Source organism: Neofelis nebulosa, chromosome 10 (assembly GCF_028018385.1).
Source record: "Neofelis nebulosa isolate mNeoNeb1 chromosome 10, mNeoNeb1.pri, whole genome shotgun sequence".
In the NCBI taxonomy this organism is placed as follows: Eukaryota; Metazoa; Chordata; class Mammalia; order Carnivora; family Felidae; genus Neofelis; species Neofelis nebulosa.
The window spans coordinates 43,690,553-43,712,715 of record NC_080791.1 but is presented as its reverse complement, the minus strand read 5'-3'; the positions used below and the strand labels follow the sequence as shown (position 1 = coordinate 43,712,715).

General features: G+C 36.8%; 1 protein-coding gene across 6 annotated transcripts in view; it reads right to left on the bottom strand.

Moving 5' to 3' along the window:
• The window catches only part of NOX4 (NADPH oxidase 4), a 166,962-nt gene that overhangs the window by 26,053 nt on the left and 118,746 nt on the right, over positions 1-22,163 (bottom strand). The gene's annotated exons all lie outside the window — the stretch shown is intronic.

The window sequence follows — 22,163 nt, the reverse complement described above, 5'->3', positions numbered from 1 at the left end:
CTAATTGTTCACTTAATATTTTTCCTCCATACTTTCTTAATAACAAAACATTAATTTATTCAGGGAAGCAAAGTGACCAGCTGAAACACTACACTGCCTAAAATCTATTGCGTTTATTTTGACTGTGTGACTATGAACTTGTTGATGTAACGTAAATGGAAGTACAACCGGAAAAATTGGAAGGCTTCCTGAAGGAAGCTGTCTCAGTTGAAAGGTGCATCTCTTTATTCCTCCCTTTCCTTTTTTTCTTTCTTCTTAGTACCTAAAATGTTGACTTGATGGCCTTAATACTTGTCTTTGATGGCTGTAAAATTAATATAGCCTCTAAAAAACTACCTTGTTCTAGGTATCTTAATGTTAAAGATATGTTAAAGGCACTGCCATTTTAATGCTCTTTTTTATATATTTTATATATATTTATATATATATTTATATATATATATTTATATATATTTATATATATATTTATATATATATTTATATATATATATTTATATATATATTTATATATGTATTTATATAAATATATATATATATATAAACTTTGCTAAAACATAGCAACTGTCCCCCGAAGTATATTTATGTTGTCAGTGTTATGATACACGTATATATTTTTATATATATTTATATATTTATATATATATTTATATATATATTTATATATATTTATATATATTTATATATATATTTATATATATTTATATATATTTATATATATATTTATATATATATATATAAACTTTGCTAAAACATAGCAACTGTCCCCCGAAGTATATTTATGTTGTCAGTGTTATGATACACGTACCTTTTATTGTAAGGAACGACTGCAATGATAGATCATTTAATATCAAGCATTTGTGAACTTACTGGTTAAATGCTGAATGAATTAATGAATGGACAGTCTTTGGACCTCTGAGCTCTATGCATGTAGTCTAAGTTGTATACCACTACCCATGTCAGGATTTGGTTTCCTGTCCTCCTGGGTACTTATAGACTATACTTCTCGGAAGTTTTTGTGGTTATATTGAGCCATATATCTAATTCTGACCACTGGGCTGTGAGTAGAGGCAATACTTGCTACTTCCAGAATAAGGCAGAGAAAAGCGTTGTCCCCTCTATCAGAATAACTGAAAGCCATGAGTTGAACTGGAAGATAAAAGGCAACTGAATCCCTGACTTATCACTTGAAAGAGTTGTTTTGGATCCACTGATTCACAAAAGTCACTTCATGAGTAAGAAATAAGTCTGTTTTGTGTCTTATCACATTTTCAGGATATTTCAAGGTTGACTAGTTACTATAGCAGAGCTTAGACCATCATGACCACCACGTATAGGGTTTATATTTAAATCCTCAGAGGACTTTGCAAAAGTACTGCTTTAAAAAATACTGTATCTAATTAAAAAAGCTACTTATTGTACCTCAAGGAACAATAACCAAAGTTTGAATGCTTAAGGTAGTGTTCTAAACACAGCAGAAATTCAGAAAATATTGACAGATCAGATACCACAATATACCAATTCTTACTACATCCATCTTATTCATACTTTATAAATTATTCACTCAATAAACATGCACTATGTGCCAACTAGCTCCGTGATACTATTTTGGACTCAAAGATAAAACTGACACCACGACATCAAAAATGACTTTACTAGAGGGGTGCATGGGTGGCTCAGACAATTGAGCATCTGACTCTGGCCCAGGCCATGATCTCATGGTCCGTGAGTTCGAGCCCCTCATCAGGCCCTGTGCTGACAGCTCAGAGCCTGGAGCCTGCTTCAGATTCTCTGTCTCCCTCTCTCTCTGTCCCTCCTCCACTCATGCTCTGTCTCTCTCAAAAAATAAACAAACATTTTTTAAAACATTTTAAAGAATGACCTTACCAGAGCTTTTGCATCTTCATATGAAAATCACATTAAATGGATTGGAGGATGAAAAAATTACTACAATGCTTTGATCTTTTTGAAGATAAGATCTTGGGGCACCTGGGTGGCTCAGTCAGTTAAGCATTCAACTTTAGTTGGGTCATGATATCAGAGTTTGTGAGTTCAAGCCCCACATCAGGTTCTGTCCTGACAGCTTGGAGCCTGGAACCTGCTTCAGATTCTTTGTCTCCCCCTCTCTCTGCCCCTCCCCCACTCACGCTGTCTCTCTCTGAATAAACGTTAAAATGAATAAATGTTAAAATGAATAAACATTAAAAATGAATAATTTTTTTTCAAAAAAAATTTTAAAGATAATATCTTTAAAAACATCAGTGATAAAATTGGCAGATGGTTTTAATATGTATTTAAAAAGCAGAATTTAGGATAGGATTCTTTATATTTATCTAAATGTATTTAGCTCAAGTGCAATGCGTATTTTCATTTTATAAAGGTATTTTCACTAAACAGAAAAAGAACAACCTTAAAACAAAGCTACTAGAAGATATTTGAAAACTAAAGATTACTACATTAGATTATTGATAGAAATCTCAACATTATCCGTGGCTCAGAAACAACATATGTGAATTGATTCTACCATTTCTCACCATGTAAGCAAATCTAGAATATAAACATTAACTAAGAAAATTGGGCTTAAAAATAAATACTTCAACTGCAAAAACAGATCATTGCAAATGTCTACAGCAATGGAGGATTCTACTTTAGAATCCATTACACCTAGTACAATCTTCTCTTAGTCATTCATTCATTGAACAAATGCTCTTATGCACCTGTAATGTGACAGTGTTTGACGTGTCAGGGAAACAGAAATGAACAAGGAAGAAAAAGTCCTTGGCCCCTTGGTTCTTTGATTCTAGTGGAAGAGGATCTAGCCCATAAATAAAGACACAAAAATATATATAATGTCATAGAGTGCTAAGTGCTTTTAAAAACAGGTAAAATGTAATAATTACTGAAGTTATGTGACTGTTACATAAAAATGCATTATACCGTTCTGTTTACTTTTATATATGCTTGAAATTTTGCATAGGCAGTTTAAAGGGATAGTCAGAGAATGAGTCTCTGTGCATATGGCAATTGAACAGAGACCTGAATGAAGTGAAAGGGCAAGATGCAAAAACATCTGGAAAAAGAATCTTTCCAGCAGGAATAACAGGAAGTATAAATAAACAAAGCATTTTGGCTGAATGATATGTTCACACCAGCTAAACTCTTCTTGGGAAGTTTCAGCTCAGTTTCTTCATTCAATCTCCTGCTAACTTTATTAATGAATTTTTCTTTATCAGGACTGATACTCTGTTTGGATCAATCCCCATCCTTTGTTCATTAACAAAATTTTTAGCTCCTATCCAATAAAAAGAACTTTTTAGGCTCTGGAAATTATGGCAGTGAACAAGAGACAAATATCCCTGTCCTTGGAGAGGGCTTCTCTCTGGTGTGATTATCTAACCCATCTTTCATTTGCATATACTTAAGAATCTTTTTTGTACAAAGTCCTAGAGATAGACAAGTATGTCTCCTCAATTATGGTGCTGCCCACTTCTTTACTTGTGTCTGCTTCTTATAAGAAAAAACAGACACAAGGACAGACATGTTATGTGACCAGCTAAGGATAAGAGCAAAATCATGAAAAACACCTCTCTCCTACTTGTCTGGTTTACAACCCACCCACCCCGCCCCCCACATACACCCTCCCCACGTCTGATGTTCCAGAATAAGTTTTAGAAAGAAGACAAGAATTCAGGGTTCTAGACATTTACTAGGGTTGGGATCATGGGCCACATAGTTGTCCTCTCAAAATCTGATTTCCTTGCTTCAAAAAGGACCACTGAAATGTGGTGACACAGAAAAAAAGTCTGCTTCAGAGTTGTACAGGGCCACCAATATCAGAAATGCTCTTTGTTAATGGCATCAATGAGCACCTGCAGTGCCCTGTCAGGCCAACTGAGAGGTCCAGTGTGACATGAGAAATGTTGATGGGAACGTGGTGTGAAGGACCTTAGATAATCAGCTGGGGTTTTTTCGTACCTTTCCATTTATTTTTTTCCTTATTTTTATTAAGGTTTTTTTTTTAATTCCAGTATAGATGATACACAGTGTTAAATTTGTTTCAGGTGCACAATATAGTGATTCAACGATTCTATACATTATTCAGTGCTCATTATGGTATGTGTACTCTTAATCCTCATCACCTATTTCACCCATCCTCCCACCCACATCCCCTCTGGTAACTATCAGTTTGTTCTCTATAAGAGTCTGTTTTTGGTTTGTCTCTTTCTCTTTTTTTCCTTTGTTGCTTTGTTTTGTCTCTGCATGGTATTTGTCTTTCTCTGACTTACTTCTCTTAGCATTATAAACTCTAACTCTATCCATGTCGTTGCAAATGGCAAGATTTCATTCTTATTAAAATTTTTTTAATGTTTATTTATTTTTGAAAGAGAGAGAGAGAGCAGGGGAGGGGCAGAAAGAGGGGGAGACACAGAATCTGAAGCAGGCTCCAGGCTCTGAGCTGTCAGCACAGAGCCCGACGTGGGGCTCAAACTCATGGACTGTGAGTTCATGACCTGAGCCTAAGTCAAATGCTCAACCAACTGAGCTACCCAGGACCCAAGATTTCATTCCTTTTTACAGCTGAATAATATTTCATTGTATGTATATACCACTTCTTTTCCATTCATCTATCGACAGACACTTGGGCTGCTTCCATAATTTGGCTATTGTAAATAATGCTGCAATAAACATAGGGATGCATGTATCCCTTTGAATTAGTGTTCCTGTATTCTTTGGATAAATACCAGTAGTGTGATTACTGAATGGTAGGGTAGTTCTATTTCTAACTTCTTGAGGAACCGCATTACTGTTTTCTAGAGTGGCTGCAGCAGTTTGCATTCTCAACAACAGTTGTTGTTGCATTAGTGTTCCTTTATCTCTACATCACCATCAACACTTGTTTCTTGTGTTTTTGACTTTAGCCATTCTGACAGGTGTGAGTTGGTATCTCATTATACTCTTAATTTACATTTCCCTGATGATGAGTGATGTTGAGCATCTTTTCATGTGTCTGTTGGCTTTCTGTATATCTTCTTTGGAAAAATGTCTATTCAGGTCCTCTGCCCATTTTTTAATTGGATTATTTGACTTTTCAGATGTTGAGTTGTATCAGTTCTTTAAATATTTTGGATACTAACCCTTTATCGGATATGTCATTTGCAAATATCCTCTATTCAATAGGTTGCCTTTTAGTTTGGTTGATTGTTTTCTTCACTGTGCAGAAGCTTTTTATTTCAGTGTAGTCTCAATATTTTATTTTGCTTTAGTTTCCTTTGCCTCAGGAGACATATCTAAAAAAATGCTGCTACAGCCAATTTCAGAGAAATTACTGCCTATGCTCTCTTCTAGGATTTTTATGGTCTCATATTTAGGTCTTTAATCCATTTCCTATTTATTTTTGTATATAGCGTTAAGAAAGTGGCCCAGTTTCATGCCTCTGCATGTTGCTGTCCAGTTTTCCCAACACCATTTGTTGAAGAGACCATCTTTTCCCATTGTATATTCTTTTATACTTAGTCAAAGATTAATTGAGCATATAATCATGGGTTTATTTCTAGATTTTCTACTCTGTTCCATTGATCTATGTGTTTGTTTTATGCCAGCACCATACTGTTTTGATTACTACAGTCTGTAATAGAACTTAAAGTTTACAATTGTGATACCTCCAATTTTATTTAGCTTTTTCAACATTGCTCTGGCTATTCAGGGTCTTTTGTGGTTCCATAAAAAATTTTAGGATTGTTTGTTCTGGCTCTGTGAAGAATGCTGGTGTTATTTTGATAGGGATTGCATTGAATGTGTAGATTACTTTGGGTAGTATAGACATTTTAACAATATTTGGTCTTCCAATCCATGAGAATGGATTGTCTTTCCATTTCTTTGTGTCATTTTGAATTTCTTTCATCAGTGTTTTACACTTTTCAGAGTATAGGTCTGTGTTTTACACTTTTCAGAGTATAGGTCTTTTATCTCTTGGTTATGTATATTCCTAGGTATCTTATTGTTTTTGGTGTAATTGTAAATGGTATCACTTTGCGCCACTTCATTATTAGTGTATGGGAACACAACAGACTTCTTTACATTGATTTTGTATCTTGTGACTTTACTGAATTCATTTATCAGTTCTAGTATATTTTTGTTGGGATCTTTAGGATTTTTCTATTTATACTATCATGGCATCTGCAAATAGTGAAAGGTTTACTTCTTCCTTAACAATTTGAATGCCTTTTATTTCTTTTTGTTGTCTGATTGCTGTGGCTAGGACTTCCAGTACTATGCTGAATAAAAGTGGTGAGAGTAAACGTTTTTATTTTATTCCTGACTTTAGAGGAAAAGCTCTGTTTCCCCCATATAGTATGATGCTCACTGTGGGTTTTTCACATAAGGTCTTTGGTAGGTTAAGGTATGCTTCCTCTAGACCTACGTTGTTGAGGGTGTCTATCATGAATGGATGTTGTACTTGTCAAATGCTTTTTCTGCATCTATTCAAATGATCATATGGTTTTTATCCTTCCTCTTACTGATGTGATGTATTACGTTGATTGATTTGCAAATATTGAACCACCCTTGCATCCGAGGGATAAATCACACTTGATCGCGGCGAGTGATTTTTTTAATGTATTGTTGGATTTGGTTTGCTAGTATTTTGTTGAGGATTTTTGTATCTATGCTCATCAGAGATACTGGCCTGTAGTTCTTTTTTTGCAGTGTCTTTATCTGGTTTTGGTATCAGGGTAATGCTGGTCTCATAAAATTAGTTTGAAGTTTTCCCTCCTTTTCTATTTTTGGAATAGTTTGAAAATAGGTATTAACTGTTCTCTAAATATTTTGTAGAATTTGCTTATGAAGCCATCTGGTTCTGGACTTTTGTTTGTTGTGTTTTTTTGATTACTGATTCAATTTCTTTGCTGGTCTGCTCAAATTTTCTGTTTCTTCCTGCTTTAGTTTTGGTAGGTTATGCCATTTGTGCTGTGGCTTGGTAGTTTTTCAGTTGGGACATATTTCTTTGTGTCCTCATTTTGTCTAACTCTTCATGTCTGTTTCGGTTTTTTAGGTAAGTCAGCTCAGTTATGCCTCTTGCTCTTGATGGTAATGATATTATGAAGAAGAGGTCCTCTAGTGCCCTGCAGTGCAGTATCCCCAGGGCCTGGCAAAGGGAATATCTACTAGGTGTGATGGTGTGCTCTGCTGTTGAGTCTTGGTCTTTTTCCTTCATTCCAGTTGCCTGCAGAGGCTCCCTTTTCTTGTTTTGGGCAGTGTTTGCTCCCTAGCTGGGTGGGACACATTTTAATGGGTACACAGTGGTATGCCTGCAAAATGACACCTGCCACCACTGTGTGATGTGGCCCTGAAAAACATGCAGGTTGGGAGATATGGTGCGGCTTATGCAGGTCTTCCGGGGCAGGGGCCCATAGTACCAGGACTGAGGCAAATGTTACTGGGAAGGGAAGATCTGCTAAAGAACAGGGGGTGAAGTGTGGTGCAAGCCAAGTTAGGTTGCAGAGCCTTATTGGTTCCCACAGGTGGCTGTTGTTTATGCTGGGGGGTAGGGGAATGAAACCGCACAGACCAGCTCCTTTGTTCCTGGAGTCTCCCTGTGATCCCTGATCTCTGGGTCACACTCTGAGATGAAGAAATCACTCTCCCTCTTCTCATCCCACCGTTTTTCAAACTGCTGCTTCCACGTTGTGTCTCTGCTGATTGTGGTCCTTTATCTCTCTTTTTTAAATTTTTAATTCATTAATTTAAAAGTTACATCCAAATTAGTTAGCATATAGTGCCTTCTCTTTAAGGGTGGGGAATCAGCTTCCTAAAGCCATCCAGGTTCTCCCAGAGCTGAGCACACTGGCTTTTAAAATTCCAGGCTTTAAGTCCCACTGGTTGTAAGAACTCATGAGATTGAGCCCCTCTTGCTTTCACATCCAAATGTTATGGTGATTTGTCCTCCCTGTTCAGGAGCTAGCCAGTGTGCAAGTCTGTTTCTCACCCTTCTCCACATCCCTGGCTCTCTCCCCACTGTGGACAGTTAGGGGGCCTGTATCTAGAATCCTTGGGTGTGGGTGGGAAGTTGTGGCCCCTCCTGCTGGGAGGGAAAAAGCCACCCATGCTGTGGGAAGCTGAGTTTGGAAGAAACAGGGAAAGGAGACTATTGGTTATAGTTGGTTTATTGTCCAGGAAACACAGAGTGATCTCCTGGGGTCATCTGCAGACTATTCTGTCTGTTTCACCACTGGCATCGGTCAGTAGCATCAGGGCCATTTTACTCCCAAATCACACCTTCGCCCTTCCTACCTTCTGCAGTATGTCCCCTTCTCTATCTTTAGTTGTGGAGGTTGTTCTGCCAATCTTCAGATTGTTTCCTGTGTTATCAACACCGACGTCAATGAGTGTTACCTAGTTGTATTCATGCGACGAGGCGAGCTCAGAGTCCTCATACTCGGCCATCTTTCCAGCCTGTATCTTCTCTGTCTTTTTTAAATTTTGTTTTGTTTGTTTGCTAGAAATGTGTTTTCACACAAGGAGAAACAACATTTTGCTTGTTTGGGAGGAAAGATGAAGAATGAAATTACTGGTAATTTGGCAACAGCTGGGTTTTTGAGAGAGGCAGAAAGACAAACTACTGAAGTCATTTTTCGTATATTTAATGTGATTAATGTGTAAAATCCATTGCCTTTAATTTATGAGCAGTGATTTTTCTCCCATGTTAGTACCTGCTCTTTAAAGGAATGCTATATTCCTATTATTGTTATATATGTGACAAAATTACAGAAACTAAAGGCAACTCTCCAAAGTCTTGTAACAACATAATAGAGGTGAGATCAACCGGACATATTTTTAAACTTCAGCTGATGACTAATAAAAAGTTCCATTGTGAAGGACTCTGGAAAGAAAAGAATTCTTTTTTTAATTTTTTTTTTTTCAGGAAAGAAAAGAATTCTAAGAAGAGGAGAGGTCCTCTTTCCTGGACCATTCGAACATATATAAACATTTTTTCAAAAACTCAGTAAGTTTTTCCTTGAAAGTAGAATCCACTTAACATATTTAAAATTGATTTACTTGTTTTCATGTGTAATGTTAATCAGCTGATAGACCAAGTATATCAGATCTCTTTTTTCTCAATGGAAAAATCCATCATCTGCAAATTGATCCAACTATATTAACAAATAAAATTACAACCAACACTTCTTGAAATCTTGTTCCTCAATAGTTCCTATTACTTCCCTCAAAACAAATTGATATAATAATAAATGAAAATAGAACTTAGACAATCTGAGAATTTATAAAATTATTGTAAGAAAGATGTTTATTAATTTAAGAAAATTGGGGCAGCTGGGTGTCTCAGTCGGTTAAGCATCTGACTTCGGCTCAGGTCATGATCTCATGGTTTGGGAGTTCGAGCCCTGTGTCGGGCTCTGTGCCGACAGCTCAGAGCCTAGAGGCTGCTTCAGATTCTGTCTGTCTGTTTCTCTCTCTCTCTCTCTCTCTCTGCCCCTCTCCTGCTTGCTCTTTCTCTCTCAAAAATAAATAAAAACATTTATGAAAATAAAAAAAAAGAAAATAGATACTAATTATACCAATATTTCCCAAAAGGAGTTTCAAAGAACAATACTGTAAGGGAGAAAAAAGTATTTTGTAGTCAAATAAATTTGGGAAATGTGTTAAGGAAGTTTTTATTTGTTTATTTAAAAATTTATTTAATTCAAAACTCCTCTAGACCTTTCACATGCCAAGAATGCCTTATAAATCTCCAGGCAGGGGTAAACAATACTTTGTAAACATTATTTCATCATAAATTGTTTCTCCATAAAATATCTGCCAAGATTTTAGAGAATAGGGAACAAGTTAGAAATGGAGAATCAAGACAAAATATTACTCTTTAACAGACTACTGTCCTTGCTAGGTTTCAGAAAGAATACCTTTTGCTACAATAGACATTGCAAAAATTATTTTAAAGATTAAGTGGGTGGGAATTAAAGTGCATTTATTTATTTAACATGTAATAATGGAAAGTTACCATAAGTAAAGCCCACTACTACCTGCTGCAGCAAAACAAACAAACAAAAACAGAAAGACGATTAATTGTAATGTCTGTCCACAAGAGGGATGCAAAGTGGGAAGTGGCAGGGACACTGCACTTAGTATAAAACGAAGCACCATCTGAGAAGTTACTTAACGTGTGTTATATATCCATGTTCCATATATACACAACGCTTTGTACTTTTCACATATTATCTGTCATAATCTTAACACCTTATGAGGTAGTTATAGTACTATTATCCCCATGTAGCAAATGAGGACCCTGAGACCAGGAGAGGTGCCATGACCAGTCTGAAATTCCACATGTTCAGATGGAGGATGAGGAAGAGTAAAGGTGAGGAGAGACAGATCAGGGTCAGGGTCTAGTCTGTAAAGAGAACCTTCTAGTTTGTGCATCTGTCACAGATCTAAATACATCTTCCTGCTCAGAAATAAGATGTGCTTTCATGATAGCCATTGGTCAAATGTGAGAATTACCTGGAACTAACTGCCTGCAGGAAAGGAAGAGCACCATTGCCATACAGCTGCTTTGTCTGAGCAGCCGTGGGTTCCATCCTACAGGTGATAAAAGTGAAAAAGAATGCATATAGACACTTTGCCAATGATAGTCTTTGCAGTGAGAGGAAGAGGAACCACTGCCCTCAGCGAAAGCTAAATGGGTTTAAATGTTGGAACTGTTCAGTGGTGTTTAGGTGTTACACCCATGCACTCGCACTGTTAAAAAACACTTCCGTTGTGGAGGTTCCACCAAGGACCGACATGGGGGTGTGGGGAGGTTGAATAGCTCTGTGGTTACCATTCTGAAATTCTCCATCCTTGATTTCTCTGTCACCATAAAACTACTGTTTAATTACATTTTGATAAACACAAGTTTCTTAGGAATTAAAAATATCACATGATAGAAGAATAGACTATACTCAATAAATATATTTTAAAAGAATAAACAAAGGATGCGATGTGCTAGCCTAAGACATAAAAGATCTTGGAATTATTAGCTGGATCCACTCGAAATGGAGGGTGTGAAAAGGCAGTATACGAAGATAAGATGAAATAAATATTTTTTCTTAATAGTCACTAGGTGGATAACAACACTCAACAATTCCATGATGTTTTAAAGATTAAAAAACACATTTGTATGAATTTCTGATTTGATCTCAGACCAACTGTGTGTCAGCAAAATATGGCAAAAATGTACATTCCTCCATATATTCTCTCTGGGTTGATGTCAAAGGAAGTATTGCTTTCAATGATGTTTCAAGGGATAACAAGCCTCAGGAGCAGTGAGGTTTCTACAGGGAATTGCTATCTTTAATTAACTATACAGTCAAAGGATTATTTTTCTGACCATAATAAATTTATCGGCCTACTCTTTTTGTTTATGGAAAGATACTACAATGCAAAACCATCACCCTTTTCCTTGCCTATCCTGACAACAATGGAGCTATGTGTGGTTGGCACAGTGCTAAATGCTCTAGATGAATTATTTATCATTATTAAATGAGAGCTAAATGTTATTATTTGACTTCATTGATTAGGAGACTGAGGTTCTGGAAGTTTAAATATTTGCTCAAGGCCAAACATCTAATAAGGGGCTTATGTCTACCACCTGAAAGAACTCCATTTCTGTTTAGAAAACAAACAACCCAAAACTTTCCAAAACAGGAGTTTTCTAATCAGAGAAATAATAATTGAATGTTTTATAAACGATTAGTAACTCCCTTTACACACAGAAATATTTTTACCTTAAAGTCTATTTTATCTGAAATAATTTTGCTTTGATTAGAATTTCTCTACCATATTCCTCACCTGCTTTACTTTCAGCCTTTCTTTATCTTTCTGTTTTGAGCAAATCTCTTGAAAACTGCCTACTGCTCTATTATTCCAGTCTTACAGCCTTTTCTTTGAACTGTAGAACTGAGTTCAGTTAAGGCGAGCCACTTACAACAGTGTCATCTTGTCCTGTTTATCTGTCTCTCTTTGACTATTTATTTCTTCCCCTCTCTTCCTTCCTTGACTACTTTTATATTGTTAGTCTCTGCTTTCAGTTTTCTGTAAGTAAATTGTAATGTTTCACATGGTGAATTTATTTTTATGATGTTGCTTGGGATTTACTGGTACCTCTGAATTTGCGCTATTTTTTCTTCAAATATATAGTCTATATTCTTTCTTTTTCCCCTTCCTAATGGAAGGCTAATATAAAGAAATGCAGGAACTTCTCCCTCTATCCACTATTTCTTAAGCCTTTCTTTCCTACTGTCCATATTTGTGTCTCTTTATGCCACATTCTTGATAATTATTTCAGTTCTATTTGACAATCTATGGTTGTGTTAATCTGCTAAGTTTATGATATTGTATCTTTCATTTGTAGAGGCTCTATTGACCCCCTTTCCAGGCTGCCTTGAGAAGTTTGTCTTTTGTCTCTTAATCATTATTCTAATGCTCTGGTTTATTCTTTTAGATATACTAAGCATTTGTTTTATACTTTTTGAATATAAAATTTCTATTAAAATATACTCATGGTATTTTTCCCCTCATTTTTAGAACTATGAGCTCATATTCCTTGGTGTCTTGTATAGAGGAATCCTTTGGAGATTAAAATGTGTCCCCCAAAGAGGATTTTCATTTTTCTCTACCAGATAACAGGAGGATGCCATGAATTTACAATCACTCCAAATTTTTGTCTCTGGGTTTATTGGGCTACATACATATTATGATTTCACTGTTCCAATCCAAGCGAGATGGAACATATGGTCACTAAGTATTGGGGAAGAATTTTTTTTTAATTCTTCTCAGAGCCAAGGACAAAGTGAGTCAATCATCCCCACTATCCCCTTCTGTATATCAGGCTATTTAATCTCTACTTAATACACTGTGAATGGATTCTAGGCCATTTTCAGGGGTCTCTGATTCACTCTCCTACCCTCCTCAGGGTCCAGACCTCATCTCTTGTCCATCAACATAAGCCCATTGAAACCAGCTCTAACATTTGGGGATAGATAGACACACTGGTAAGAGCAAATATGAGCTCAAGTACTCACTTCACTTACTAGTCTAGATAGCAACTTCTTATGGCTTATGACCCAGAGCAATGTCATTCATTCATGTTCTACCATCTCAAACATGTATTAAAAACTATTTGAGTGTGTGTGTGTGTGTGTGTGTGTGTGTGGAAACATTTTTAGATTTTTTGCATGCTGTATTATCTAGTATGCTATATTTATTTTTCACTCTTAAGCACACACACACACACATACACACACATGTAGATGAATCCTTACTATTAAACTTAGTCCCTATAGAAAATTAAGGAGAAATGTTTTTTCTCTTTTTATTTTGTTTTATGTATTGGCTAATGTAGGCTTGATCTGCTGGCATGCAACTTGAAACTTCTATTCATATGCAAAAAACAGTTAAAATAACATTAAAGAAAAGCCAGCAAACTGTTCAACTGTTCAAACACTAGTACTTAACTGGAAACATGAATTACAAGCTGACCAATCCCTACTAAATTTTCAAGTGTAACATCTAGGCAAATTTCACACCCCACTCTAACATATATTTAAACACAGCTGTAACCCTCACTAAAATAAAATTTCCTCTGAAAGCTTTTAGAGGGAATATAGTCAGTTAAAATAAACACCCTTTAAGATTGAGTTTAGATTTTAGACTTTTGTACTACAATCAGCTTTTCCAACCAAGAGTCCTATTTTATAAATTTTATTTAATTTGAACTGTTTTTTATTTAGATAATAATGAATTCTTTATTTCTTGTCAACTTCTATGGCTTCAGGCTCAAATATTTTACAATTTTTTTTTCTCAGACAAGTCATTCCATCATTTTCCTGTCTCTCCTTTTCCTACATGGCTACTGATCTTCCTGCTGAAAGCTAGGTGTAGAGAAAGCTCTTCTCTTAATTGCTGGCTAACTTTAGTTTCTTTAAGCTTTCATACCTGAGATTATATTTTGTTTTGGTTATTTCCTTTCCATTAGTTTAGAGAGAGCTCAATTTAATTAGGAAATAGACCATGGCTTCTACTGTATTATGCATCTTGCTGTCTTCAAAGCCAAAAAGGAAAAAAAAAAAAAAAGGAGAGAGAGAGAGACAGAGGAGAGAGAGAGAGTGGGGGTGGGTGGGGCAGAAAAGGTGGGACAAATAAGCAAAATAATGTTGCAGAATATAATTCAGTATAAATGAACCAAAGTCTTTCGTTCAAATGAAAAGATTGTCAAGCTGCAATAAAAAAAAAAAAAAAAAAACAAAAAACAAAACAGAGCAACAGGTCTTTTCAAGAGATTCAAAAGATTAGGTGTCTTATATCAAACTTATACTTTGTATACTTTATACAAAGAAGTTGAAAGTTAAAGGGTAAAGTATAGGAGGGAAATTCTAGCAAAAGCAAAATAGTTGTAGTTACATTGATTTCAGATAAAATAGACTTTAAGGAAAAACATTACTATAGATATACTGTTGCTAATTACTAATAATCCAGCTATCTATGCTTTCAGATGTTTCCTTTGTCATCAAAGACAGATGACTATGAGGAGGAAGACTCGTTTCTACTCTCTTCTCTCCTGCTTTGCCTGCTGAGCATGTATCTCTTCCCTGGCAACAGATGTAGTAAAATGTGACTGAAGGGAATGAAAAGCCCTTCATTAGGCTGTGACTAAGATGATGTGGCTCGTTTCTCTTCAAAGTGTGGTTCTCAGATCAACAGCATCAATTTTACCAGATAACTTGTTAGAAAGAGAACTTAAGTCCCAACTTCAGATTTATTAAATCAGAATCTGTGTTTTACTAAGATTTCAGGGTGATTCACATGTATATTAAAGTCTGAAAAGCACTGCTCCTGTGCATCTTCCAGGGAACTCCATAATGTCAATAGTGAAGTGGGATTTCCCCTTTACTTTTCTCGTGTATTCTGTGAACATTGTCTTCTCTGAGAGTTTCTGAAAGTGATGAGCTAGTGATTTCAAGATCTGGAGGATAATGTCTACTATCTGAATATGAATATTTCCCAACATTGTATGATCAACAAGGAATGCTAATAAAATCACACATAACCCATGACTTCAACATTACTAGGAGACAGGGAATATCTGTTATAGAAAAATAATCACTAAGCACTAACAGAAAAAAAAAGTGGTTGAAATGGAAGATAGGCAACTAATGTCCAAATTACATACAACCGTAGTCTCCAAAAACCAAACCAAACCACTACAATCGCACAGAACTAAAAAAATAAAGTCCAAGAAACTAAAAATTCAGGAATACCATCAATAAAATCTCACCCTATTAAGTTGCATGGGCTTTGGTAATTAACTGTAATATTAGTAGATTTCACGAGTGTATGGATTTTAATGTCCTGCCTCAGCTTCCCCTGCCATCCTTTTTTCCTTTCCTAGGTGAACTCCAAAATGTTGATTTCAATGTTGAGACATTTACCAACTGCAACATTTCCCAGACAGAATGAATAATCACTCTATTGCAAGAAGTTTAAGTCATTCTAGCTTCTATGCTTATTAAACAATTGATCAGAGATTCTTAGTAAACAAGAGGGAAATTATATAATTAATAAGTAAAACTGACAGAAGAAACAGGTGTAACAGGCAAAATACCACACATGGAAGTGTTTGGAAAACAATGAAACCCCATAAGAATAAAACATAATTTTCTAAGTACAGCCAGCCCTACTGTCTAGACATTGCCAGATTTCTTCCTTTGGTTTTATCACTACCTCAGAAACCCAAGAAAACCAGGATGCTGTGTTAAAATAGTGTAGCCCATTAGTTATCTCCAGTTGCTGGTAATTAGTAGGCACCAAACAAATATTTGTTGAAAGAAGTACTGAAAAAAAAAATCTGTTCAACATGTTCATTTGCCTTTAACTTCAAGACCACTATAGTCAAGTCCTCATTCACTGTTGGGGAGAATGCTCTTAGTAGGGTGAAATATTCTATTCTCAAAACTTCCACAGCAATTTTTTTCAGTACAGAAATTTTAACAGTAAAAATCTGCCTTTCAAAATCCTAGTAGAAGGAAAAATACAACTTAAAAGAGTTATTATGGAAAATTTAAGGAAGATAATAAAACTATGTTTTTAATATATAGTAACATAGAAAATTAGAATGTAGGTTCTCAGATCTAGTTTAAATCATGGCTTTACCAGATGGTGGCTACATGACCTTGACCTTGACCTTGACCTTTCAAGTTACCTATCACTCTGTGCCTCAGTTACATCCTTTGTAAATAGACAGGGATCTAAATAATACATGTCTCACTGGTTATTGTGAGGATTAAATGAATTAATTCAGGCAAGGCAAAGGACACTGGCTGTCTACGCTTTATCTCTTTTTCCTTCTTCATTCCTAACTCTTGGGTGGTGTTATAGTAATGTGCCCACTTAAGAAAGAGTTTAGGATAACTAGGTATGAGAAGTTCTCAGTTGGGTTCTGAGAAATTCCTTGAAAGGGAGGCCAACTCAGCCCTCATGCACCTTGCATGCACTTTGCTCTTCTTCCTTCCGCCTGGAATGAGGATATGGTGGCTGAAGCTGAGAAGTCCTCTTGCAACCATGAGAGCAAACGGGAGGAGAGGTACAGACACCTCAGATGTGAGTTGCTGACAATGAACACATTCCAGCCACCAATTATCTTGGTACTTCCTGTTACATGAGAAAAATAAGCCCTCATCATTTTAAGCTACATTTCTATTTTATGTAGCTGGATGGGAATACACCTGATCAGCTTTTAACACTGTTCTTGGACACGGTAAGCATTTGACAAACATTAGATATTATTATTAAAAATAATAAAGGGTTGTAATTCGCATCCATTTAATGCTAATTTAAATGTACATTTTTGGAAAATTATTTTCCTGTCTTATCTTTATCTGATTAGCTTTCACTTTAAATAAAAAGTTCTTCTAATGAAAAAAAAATCAAAAACTATCCCAGACTCTTAGCTCCAAATCCTAAAATGAGGTGTACTAACAACAGATACTCTTCATTGAACATTTAATTTAATCCAGGGCCTACACTTGTTCTATATACAACTCCCCTCCTAATCCACATGATAGCTTTCTCAGGAGGTATAACCTCCCCTTTTGCTGGACCAGGAACTAAAGCTCAAAAATGTTAAGTAATTTTCCCGAGGCAGGAAAGACTTATTCAGTTCCTTTTGAGTCTGATTCCAAAGCTCATTTCCTTAATGATCACATATTAATTTATTACAGTAATAAATTATTTTGGTTAGGGATAAAACAAAAAGGCGAATAAAGTCTGAAAAGGGCACACTGTGCCAAGGAACTTCTGGAAAATCCTGCTTTGCAGGCTGGAAGGGTTTGGGGCCATCCTTCATATAACAATTCTTTCTTTATCTGGGAAAAAGATGAATGTCTCTGTTTCTCTGGAGAGGATGGTTTTGGAATTTTAGACCATTCTACTCCCAGGAGATAATCATATCAGTAAAAACAACTAGAAGTGAGAGGGTGTTAAAAAGGCTGAAACAGTATTTAAAATCTATCTTGCTCTAATGGTTCTCGAACATTAGTGTGCATCAGAATTTCCTAGAAGGTTTATTAAAAACACAGGACTGGGTTCCACCCCCAGATTTTCAGAGTCAGTAAATCAGGGCTAACATCTGAGATTTTTATTTCTAACATTATCCCATGTGACATTGATGTTGCTGGTAGAGCAGATAAAGAGGATAGGGAGTGAGCTGGGGCAGGTGGTGATTTTAAATATGTTGATCAGGGTAGGCCCTTAACATCTATGTCAGTTAAGACTTGGTGGGATTGATAGGTGATGGCCCACATGGTTTGGACTTTAGGAACAACTTAAGGAAAGACACTTCACCAGCAGCGGGTTAAGAAATCTCTACTTCATGTGTGATTTTTTACCTAATTCAATCATGTATAAATAAAAGCAACACTGTTTAAAAAACCACTTTGACTGATGTTTGTTTCTTGGAAGTCTGAAATATTCAATCACGTCTTACGAATAGAAGCCATTAATTAATTTAGGGTTTGCAAAGAGAAAAATTCTGACAAGGAATTCTAACAAACAGATATATTATTAAAATTATACCACCATAAACCATTATGACTTGATAAGTTTAATATAAGGCTTTTTTTTAAGTTTATTTATTTTTTGAGGGGGGCGGGTGAAGAGACATAATCCCAACCAGGCGCTGCGCTAACAGCACTAATATAAGGCTGCTTTAAAATTCACCTAATCTAGGGGCTCCTGGGTAGCTCGGTCTGTTAAGTGTCCAACTCTTGATATTGGCTCAGGTCATGACCTCACAGTTTGTGGGTTCAAGCTCCAGATAGGGTTCTCTGCTGTCAGCACAGAATCTGCTTGGGATTCTCTGTGTCCCTCTCTCTCTGCCCCTCCCCCATTCTCTCTTAAAAATAAACACTTAAAAAATGAATGAATAAGATAAAATTCACCTAATCTATAGAATTCATAAACAGCATCTGAAATCATGGTTTAACTCTGATGACACCACCCTCTTGTAGAGCTGAGAATATTGTTAATGAGCTAGAAATCACTTTATGAAAAAAGGAGGCAGTTCCAGTCCAAGGAAGTTAAGGTGGGAATTTAAGATTTGTAACAAAAGAAGAACTTCAGGCCACTTTCTCTCTCACCTGACAGACAATCTCTGAGTCAAAACAAACAAACCAACGAACAGTAATCTCAGAAACTAAAAATACCTAGTGTCTGAGAAGATATATGATAGCAGAGAGTGCAGGGTGGGGCAGAACAACGTAAGTAGACGGCTTGCAAAGGCGCTAGATAGAAAAGCACACATGCGTACTTTATCCCCTAGAAACTGTTTACTTTCTCAGCTCATTTTGGGATTTTGGCTGTCTGGCCTCCCAGCTGCAGGTTCCTCTTGGCCCTATCCTTGATCCCCTCCTTACTTGAGTCCGGATAAGCTCATCTCTCACTCAGCACTGAGGTATCCTTGCTGCCTTCCCACTAGCCTTGCACTAACATAATTTCTTGATTTATCACATGTCTGGACCAGTCTTCCCAATTTCAGCACTGCCTCAGTTTTTGTAGGGTTGTTTGTAGGGTTTGGTGGTCCACTTTGCTTCTGCAATCCTGACAGCAGGGTTTCTATGCGTGACTGTCAGCCCAGGGGCTGGGACCTACTTCCAGCTTAATTCTGACATCTTGCTTGCCTACCTTTGCAAGTATCAAATGAACTGAGAATCCTCATTACTGCATTCCATACTCTAGTCAGAATATCAACTTGTTAGATCTCTTGCCAGATGGGTATTGGCATATCACCCACTACACAAAAGAAAACCTAAGTGTAGGGATGAGAAGATGAGAAACAATAATCCTTTAGGGAAAGGCAAGACTAAAATGTTAGGCATAGCTGTACTTGTGGAAGCTGTACACAGTTGCCTTTGTCAGAACAATGGGTGCCTTCTGGCAGGATCCAGACTGAAGACACTAAGGCAGGCCATATGGTAGGAACTTTCCCCCACCCTGAGTTAAGGCATAGCTTCGAGAAAAGGCAGAAGAGAGCTGAGAATGAGGACTGGTGGAGAGAATCTGCATTTGCAAGGTACTTTGTATTGTTTTATTGAACTGTCACAAAGTCTTACAGAGTAGAATTATGCCAGGCACTGTGCATTCCTCAAAGCAATATTAGAGAGAAGCTACTTGTGAAATAATAAGAAATATTGATTTTGGTCTCTGCCCCTGGCTCCCAACACAGAGCTCCTAAATCTCTTGGAATTTCCTGGGTGATGGGAACCTATTTTTTTCTAATGAGGTGCCTCTTGGTAGGCTCGTGGAAGGGGGCTACTAGTCACCACAAGCACCAGGCCATGATTAAAAGCTTCGAATGTTCAGCTCTATATTTTCTGGAGAGAGAAGCCAAGCAGGAAATGAAGTTAATAATCAATCATGCCTCTGTGATGAAACCTCCATAAACTCCAATGCTGTGGGGTTCAGAGAGCTTCCAGGTTGGTGAACACATCTACAGTCTAGGGAGGGTGGTGCAGCTCAACTCTATGGTGACAGAAGCTCCTGGACTCAAGACCCTTCTAGACATTGCCCTATGTATCTCTTCATCTGGCTGTTCATGTTCATCTGTGTGCTTTATCATATTCTTTACTACATAGTAAATCCATAAAGTATTTCTGGGTTCTGTAAGCTGTTCTGGCAAATGATTAAATCTGAGGAGAAGGTCATGGGAATTTCTGATTTGTAGCCAATTTGGATAGAGATTGTGGGTACACTGGGGACCTACTACCTGCTGTTGGCATTAGAAATGAGGGTGGACAGTCATATGGGAATGGGGTCTACACTAACTGTGGTTAGTGTCTGAACTGAATTGAATGTAGGACACCCAGCTGGTATTGAAGAATTGGTTGGTGTGGGAAAAACCACACCCTACATCTGGTGTCTGAAGAATTGTATGTGAGAGTAAAAGAAATAGGGAGTTTTTCCTATGATACCATTATTACCTCCATTTGAAACAGAAACCAAAAAAAAAAAAAAATGCTCAGAGAGACCTGCCACTTGTCCCCAGTCATGGGACCATGAATCCAGGATGTGATCCAAGTGAAAATGCTTGAAACCCTTCTTTGAACTCCTTCTTCTCCCTGCCCCTCCCCTTCAGTTTTCATCCTCCTGCCCTTTGTCCAGTAGTCATGACATTCTTGTCATGTGCCTCCTAAAATCCTGAGATATCTACCTGCTTTTCCCTGTTACTATCACCACAAAATTGATCCTTTCTCATTGATTTCCTGAATATAAAATTATCAACTAGCTAGTGTGCTAGCCCTCATGTCCTCATGTACCTCATGTCCCTCTCTGGCTCCATGGTAAACTATGAAAATGTGAATCTAAGGATTTTGCTCCTTTGCTTAAAGATCTTTTATGATGTTCCATTGTCTTCACAACAAAGTCCAAGCTCCTGTAAATGACCATCCAGCTCCTTCATGGAGTGGTCCCTGCCCTCATTTCTCCTTACACCCTAGCCCTTCAGTGTGTGTTTACACAAACTGTATACGTGTGCACATACACACAATGTATACATGTGCACACATATTGTATACATGTGCACATACACACATGTACACACACACACACACACACACACACACACACACACACACACAAAGGCTTTTCAGCAAGAATACCTGAAGGTGATCAATGAACAACCCACTTCCATGGCTCTATATGCTGTTATGCACCTCTTCATCTGGCTCCATACCATTTGTCAAGACTTTACTCAAAGGGAAAATTAAACACACACATGAATTACCTAGATAGGAAGACACTTGCTCTTTTCTTCCACTGAATTTAGTGCATTGATCTATAACTATGGGCCTTTCCATTAAAGTCTGATTCTGCCTTTTCCTCACTAGACCCTAGGTCCCTCAAAGCCACATGCTATGTCCTTATTATTTTTGTATTCTCAGTAATTGTGACTGTCTCTAGTGCACAGTAATTGTTCAATAAATATTTGAAGGATGGATTAATGGAAAAGTGGAGAGAAGAATGAATGAGAGACAGTATGGCACAATTAGGTATAATTTAGGGACCAGGCAGACCTTGAGTTTGGGATCCAGCTCTTTCATATGACTTTGGATAAGTCACTTCACCCTCATTTAAATAAACAGATGAAATCTGGAAAAGTCTTCTGAGGCTTCTCAGTTTAAGTGTATCACATGATATCACCATTTGAAGCCATTTTTAAGCAGTCCATTAGAAATGGTAAGGCATTGCTTTTATTGTCTAAATAATGAAGGTTATCCTGTGGTAGTAAACCACATCAAAGGGGAATAGTTCTGAATTTTATCGTAAATAGTATTCCTTTCTCTTAATAATTATGAAATCCAGAGAACTTGATCTTCATGAGAACCAAATAAAGATATGTAACATTTTATTCCTACATTTTCACAGTATTTTTATGCACATTCTGGTTAAACTTCCAGAGTCATTGGATCATGTTTTGCTGGCCTAATTGCTAAAATGGTTGCAAGTCATTTGTGAGTAAAATTATTCCAAATGTCTTCCAATCGCTTTACGTCTCCAAGCTGCATCCATAAGGATATGAGTATTTATAGCTACTCTCTTGTTTAAATACATTATAAACCTAAATC